We start from the raw sequence: 7,578 nt of genomic DNA on the forward strand, positions 1-7,578 counted from the left end.
CTGTCTTGTCTTCTCTATTGTGATCTCAGAATACCCTGCTGCAAATTCATATATATATAGGAAAGAAGCATAAAGGAATATTGAATTTGAAGAAATTTTATCTAATCTCCTCATTTTATATATAAGAAATCTACATGCTTAGCAACTGACAGATTCAGAGCTAGAATAAAGTCCTCCTTTAGGGAAAAGGGAGTCTTTTCCACAGTCTCTGTATTCTATTACCTAGAAGGCCGCCTCTACTTCTATGGGGGTGTCTGCTCACACAATATGCCATCTGAGGGCTGAGGAACAATGAGAATGCAGTAAAAAGATAACCAACATTCCTACAACTTATGCCTTTAGAAAAAAAATTAAGACAGTGAGGACACAGGATGCTAAAGTAGAATAAAAATACAAATATGCTCTAGTTAAGTGTTTGTAAAATCTATGTCTCAGGGCTACAGTGGGTGGGTTGGGCTAAATGAGGACCCCAAGGCAGTGCTCCATTTCCTGCCACCCTGCTTCAATTGCAGTGGCTCCTCATTTTCTGTTGCTATTTATCTTATTATGGAGTTATTTATATCTACAGATGGTACAAAATGATAATATTAAGTTTGTGTATTTAATGCTTAACTTAAAAGTAGAATGGAAGTCCCCTAATGTACCTTTCCCTAATCTTTTCTCTCATCCTCTATCCTGATAAAACTCCATCCTTAACTTGGTGGCTACCATTCTCATTCATTGGCTCTACTTTATATGTACATATATAACTATATACACACACTTGAAGACCTAAATATATACATCTATATATGCATATATCCACATATAAGGTTATCCCTCAGTATGCATAGGGATTGGTTCTAGAAACTTCCAAGGATGTCAGAATCCAAGGATGCTCAAATCCCTGATGTAAAGTGGCATAGTATTTGCATATCACCTATGCACATCCTCCCATATTCTAAGATTTACAATGTCTTCCATCTCCTTGAGCTTCTGCCTATGTTCCATCTGTCTCACATAAATATTCTTCTCATTTTCTTCTGCCACATTTATTCTTACTCCACTTTCAAGATCCAACATTTCTCCTCCATAATGGGTGGCAAAATTTTTCTTTAAGATTCAATGTAATCATTTTCTTATCTGTAAAGGTTTCCCTTAATTGCCTTAGGGACTGTTAGACATTTCTTCCAAAGGAATGAACTTACTTATTTTCAGGTCTGTCCTCCTCTAAATACTACAATACTGGAAAACAGAGTTTGTCTGGTTTGTTTTCCCAAGGACCAGGCATACGACAAGTTTGTAATAACTGTTTGTTGAATGACGGAATGATTGGTAAAATGATAGAAAAGTGGGGGGTTAGATTCTATTCAAATAGCTATATATTCCAGTATGATAAATGTGGTACATATGCTTTAGATTACAAAGCATGCTGCCCTATGCAAGTATAGATAAAGTTATTAATGGAATGATTGATTCTAATTTCAGAGCCTTGCAACTACCCCCTTCCCAGCTCCCATCGTGAACCTGTCACCTTTTAATATGTTTGGGACAGATTTATAATGACTAGATCTGTGACCTTTTGTCCTGTTGCCACCAATATAATATGGGAGACACTTAGCTCTGAAAGATAACCAATTACTTAAAACTTGCTTTCAATGTTAGCACTTAGTCTAATTTGACCAGAGGTCCTTTCAAAATGCCTTCTCAGCAAAAATGTTAAACACAGCCCTACTCCAGCTGAAGCCACTTACTCCAGCTGAAACTACACCTTCCAGATGTCTGGAATGGTAAGAAAAAAGTGAAATTCATTACTCAGCTTTCACAATTGTACTAGGTGAGAAAGTGACGAATAGACCCCCCAAAAGATTGTGACACTCTTGATACAGATAAACCTTTTTAGATTTCTTTTCTGGTTGAGAGGCATCCAGAGCATTCTGCTATCATTTATTGTAAGATCAGGAGTCACTCAATAACTTCAAGGCCAAATTTGCTTCAATTCATTTATTGCTTTCATTATATCTAGTTGAATGCTGCTGAGCATTTTAAGTAGTTTAGGAATTATAAGTGTTTCTACCAGAATATATTAACTGGAAATCATTTTCCCTCACTCCCTTCCTTGTCAAATTGTAGACATCACATAAACAATTCACTAAAATTAAAATAATTGATTTAAATACATTGTGCATCTAAGTATGAGTCAGAGCATCCTAATATATGAAGCTAGGACTTGCTTGCAAATTAAGCTCCTTAGCTTTTTCCCTGAGTAAAACTTAAACTCCAGAAGAAGTAGTATAGTATATACTGTTCTCTGCTGTATCCTTAGTACCTGAAACAAGGCTGAGAATTGTATGCAATATTTCAAGAGGCAAGAATATTATAAAACACACATTTGAGTGAAGAAAACAAAAGTCAGACAATTTAAGTAATGTGTACAGGGTCAACCCCTGAGATTTGTTTTATTAAGCCAAAACCTGCACACCTGCCAATCCTGCAATCTTTTGGGTTTCCTTTCATGGCTCCTTGAGGACATAGATTCTATTCTAGAGTAATCATCTTGGAGTGTTTTTCTTTTCTTAGAGATGGGGTCTGGCTCTGTTGCCCAGGCTGGAGTGAAGTGGCACATTCATGGCTCACTGCAGCCTCAACCTCCCGGGCTCAAGCTATGTCTCCCACCTCAGTCTCCTAAGTAGCTGGAACCACAGGAATATGCCATCATGTCCGGAAAAAAAATTGTAGAGACAGGGTATCACTATGTTACCCAGGCTGGTCTGGAACTTCTGGGCTCAAGTGGTCTCCTGCCTCAGCCTCCCAAAGTGGTGGGATTACAGACGTGAGCCACTGCACCCAGCCTGGGAGTTGTATTTTAAAGGAACATCTTTTTGTACTTCCAGGTTATTTCTCATTGCTAAGACAGTGAGCAGTGACAAGCATTTACCTAATGTAAAGGGCCAACAAGTTGACATTAGTGTTCTAATTATTCAAAATAGCCACCAGACAGTTATGACTCCCAGAAAAGACAAGAATCAACTTGTTCATATTATATCACTCCTGTTTACTGTAGCGTAATGCTGGGGTTTCCTCCTGGGTATGTACCATCTTCATTAATTCTTGTAAATGCCTGTTTTTTGTTCTTCTCTGATAATTCTTATCACACTCATGCATTCTGCTTTGTCTTAACTGTAAACCATACACTGTTAAATATTTGGGGCTTAACAGGCAAAATTCAAATTATAGAATCACAGAATTTTCTATCTGGAAAGGAAGGGAAAACTATACATCTATATCTAGTCCAACCCTTTAATTTTACTTGCTTAGAACTGAGGCTTGAAGAGGCAAAGAGAGCTATGAAACAGTTGTATTTTAGAGTGTATTTAACTGTGTATTACGAGTTAACAAGTGCTAAGGTGGGAGGTGGTAGTATTTAATAGAAGAGGAAGGACTCATTGAGAAGACAGGATGAGCAAAGACTTTAAACTGAGGAAGTTATGTTAGAGGTGATCATGGGTAAAGCAATGCAGGCAGAATTAACAGAGCAACGACCCTCAGCACCAGCAGGCCTGGGTATCTTTCAGGAACAGCAAGGAGAATTGTAAGTATAAGCCAAGTGAGCAGGACTAAGAGCTGTTGCAGAGGAGGTTGGAGAGATGAGCATGGGGTCGTAAGGAAGATCATCTAGAGCGTAAGTACTAAAGTAGTTAGAAAAAGGAACACAAAATATATTCTAAGAAACTGCAAGGTGAAAAAGGACTAGGCAGATCAACACAACCAAAAAGTTATTTCTTTTAATAGATTAGTAATAACCAAACTTCTGGTAAAACTTACTGAGAAAAAAGAAAAAAGTTACAAATATATAATATTATAAATGAAACATGAGAAAGAACTATGGATAAGGTGGACATATAAACTAAAACGTGAAAATATTACCAATAATTTTTAACTAATAAATATCAAACCACAGACAAAATAGATGAATTCCGAGAAAACATGTCTCTCCAAAGTTGGCACAGGAAGAAATAGAAAATCAAAATAATTTTAAAAACATTAAAGTAATTGAAAAAATAACATGGTTGTTCAAAATAAATGTCATGCCCCAGTGGTTTTATAAGTGTTTTCAAGTGACAGTTATAGGTTCAGATCATTCCCTTCTGGAAACAGAAAAGAGGAAATTCTTTCTATCTCTTTTGTCATTTTGTCATAACCTTGAATCCAATCCAGAGAATGTAGTTTGAGAAAGGGAAATTATCAACCCATGCAACTCTTGGATATAGCGATAAAATTCCTAAAAATAGAGCAAATCAAACAATGCCTACAAAATATAATAGCCAACCCCAAATTAGTTATGACTCAGAAGGTAAGACCAGGTTCAGTACTTTTCATTCATCTGTGACTTTTCCTTCCACTTTCAACCATGAAAATCTCTGAAGTCGTCTACACATGACCATTCACCAAATGACCCAATCTAATTCCCCAGCCCTCTCTTCTACTACTTAAAGGTGAAAGCTAACATTTATCTGGAGTCTTATAATATCAGAGTGCATGTATTACTTGACTTATTACTCTTAAAATCGTGAGGCTGAAATTTCCCATTATTCCCAATTGCCAAATGTGAAAAGTGAGTAATTTGCCAAATGCCACAACTCTGGTAAGTGGCATGACCAAGAGGGAAACTCAGGCCATCTCATGCCAAATGCTCTTCTTTTTCCACTATCACATGATGATTTCTAGCAACCTGCAGAGCTGCAGTCATGCTCCTCTATCTCCCCTTACAAATATTCTTACAGATGCACTACCTAGTAAAGCAAGTGCTATCTTAAGCCTCTTTTGAAATGATTCTCACAATCAATTATTTCCATAAAAAAATGTTCTCATCTCCAAATCTCAGATGGATTGATGACTGCATTATGCAGGTCCTTCTTCACTGAAGGAACCACTTCCTGTTGAATAAAGACAGCTCGGTGTCCACACTGCATTCCAGGAATATAGGACACATTTATGAAGGGTTATTTGGGACTTGACTCCATTCCTGTTGTAGTATTCAAGTTCAACTTTTGGAGCTCTTTATTTCCCACCGAAAAGAAATGTGTTGTAGAGCTTTGACCATTCCATATGCATAATAAATTTTTGTGGAAGAAACCACTACTTAATAGGCTTTCAGTTTCTCATTAAAATAGTTCAGAAGTTTTCATTTTTATGAAATATTTTAGACATGCAAAATGTATAAAATGATATAGTGCACTTCCTTCACCATGCTATTTAGCTTAGAAAATAAACATTACTGGCCGTGTGCAGTGACTCACACCTGTAATCCCAGCACTTTGGGAGGCCAAGGTGGGGGGTCAGGAGTTTGTGATCAGCCTGGCCAACTTGATGAAACCCTGTCTCTACTAAAAATACATGCAAATTAGCTGGGCATGGTGTTGGGTGCCTGTAATCCCAGTTACTCTGGAAGCTGAGGAAAGAGAATCACTTCAACCTGGGAGGCCAAGATTGCAGTGAGCCAAGATAGCGCCACTGCACTCCAGCCTGGGTGACAGAGTGAGACTCTACCTCAAAAATAAATAAATAAAATAAACATTACCAACCAAAGTTCTTGTACATCCCTACCCATGCACCTACTCCATCATTCTGAATTTAAGGTCTCCCATTTTCATTCGCTTTGTTTTTATTTGTTCTGTTTATGAATGAATCCCTACATAGCCATACAAATACATTCCCTAGTTAAAAGCAGAAGCAGAAAGGCAGATGATACATTTTACTGACTCTTTTAGATCTGCAGTTAGATTTCCCTCAGGGTTTGTTGGACTAATATTCAATTGAAGCATCAGGCTAATATTTATTTTTAGTCTGGAAAAACATATATGGTCAGTATCTCAGTTCCCAAGAGGAAAAACAGGAAAATGTTTAGGTCGCCAGCTGTTTCATTGAGTCTGAGAAGGTTTACTTAGACTTCATTGCTTCTGTTTCTCACTAATATATTTTTATCGAGAAACGAAATATTCTATTGTCATTTCTTCCTCCATGAGAAATTAAACATGCTAAATACAATAAAACAAAAACTTTTTTTTCTTTTTTACTTTCAGGATAATTTTTAAAGACATGGGGATTTATTTCATGGAATTTAAAACACAATTTAAAAAATTAATTATAGTAATATTAAGACTTTGTGATATATAGAATATAATGTAACTTGAGATATACAATTCATCTCATCTAATATATATTATTTTATTATGTCTTTTATTATAATGTATAAGATAATACATATGAATTTATATAATTTATATAACAACAGAATTTTAGATTTTGATGTTTTATTTATATAATTACTTTTATGTATTCCTTTTTAATTTAAAATATTTAAGGTCATTTTAAGGAAATATTTTAAAAAGAATAATAAAATGAGTATTCATGAACTAACTACTCAGCTTAAGAAATGATTGTTATAATATATCAATCTGTGAGTCTCTTCTATATGATATCTCTTTCTCACCCATATTTCTTGAATTTTTCATTAATATGTTTTTGTTTTTACAGTTTAATAACATTTGTATAAACTTCAAAATACTATATTGTGAAGTTTTGTTAGTTTGAGGTTTTACAGAAATGTTATACCGGCTAATTACAGTGGTTCACACTTGTAATCCCAACACTTTGGGAGGCCAAGGTGGGAGGATCACTTGCTGACAGGAGTTGGAAACCACCCTAGGTGAAAAAACAAGACCTTGTCTCTACAAAAATAAAAAAAAAAATTTTAAAAATTAGCTGGGCATGGTGGTTTGCGCTTGTAGTCTCAGCTACTCAGAAGCCAGAGGCTGGAGGATGGCTTGAGCCCAGAAGTTCTAGGATGACATCAGCTATGCTGGTACTGCTGCACTCCAGCCTAGGCAACAGAGCAAGACCCAATCTGAAAAAAATAAATAAATAAAAGTTATACTGTAGGATGTCATCTACAACTTCCTTTTGTCACTAAATGTTAAGTGCTATAATTCAATTATTATGGCCCTATAATATTTTACTTCATTTATATAATAACTCATTGCTTTATTATTTTGCATACTTTTTGATACAATTTTAATGTTTACGCTACAATTAGTATTTCTATGAAAATGCGTATAGATGTCTTCAAGTCCACATGTGTAAAAGTTTCCCGTGAGTATAAAGTAGAGATAGGTTACTGACCTATAAAGTATGAAACTATTTAAATTTACCATATAATGTATTCAAAAGTAGCTATACCATTTCATAACCTCAATAGAAATGTGAAAGAGTGTTTATCCACACCCTCATGAGTGTACACTAGTAGTATAGTATGGTTTAAATTTATAGTTTCTTTATTGTTAAAAGTAAGGCATAACTTCATTTATTTATGGGCAATTCACATTTCCTTTTCTGTGAAATATATGTTCATATCTTTTGACTCCTTTTCTGCTGGGTTGCTTGCTGTCTTTTCTTAATGATGTTTAGGAGTTCATTATACATTTTTGGCTCAATGACTTGTTAGTTTGAAGTGTTACAGTGGCTTCTCCCAATTTGTGAACTGCCTCTTTATAGTGTCCTTTGATTAATGGAAGTTCTTAATTTTAATATAATCACATT

The sequence above is a fragment of the Macaca thibetana genome, chromosome 12 (assembly GCF_024542745.1).
Source record: "Macaca thibetana thibetana isolate TM-01 chromosome 12, ASM2454274v1, whole genome shotgun sequence".
NCBI classification, from domain to species: Eukaryota; Metazoa; Chordata; class Mammalia; order Primates; family Cercopithecidae; genus Macaca; species Macaca thibetana.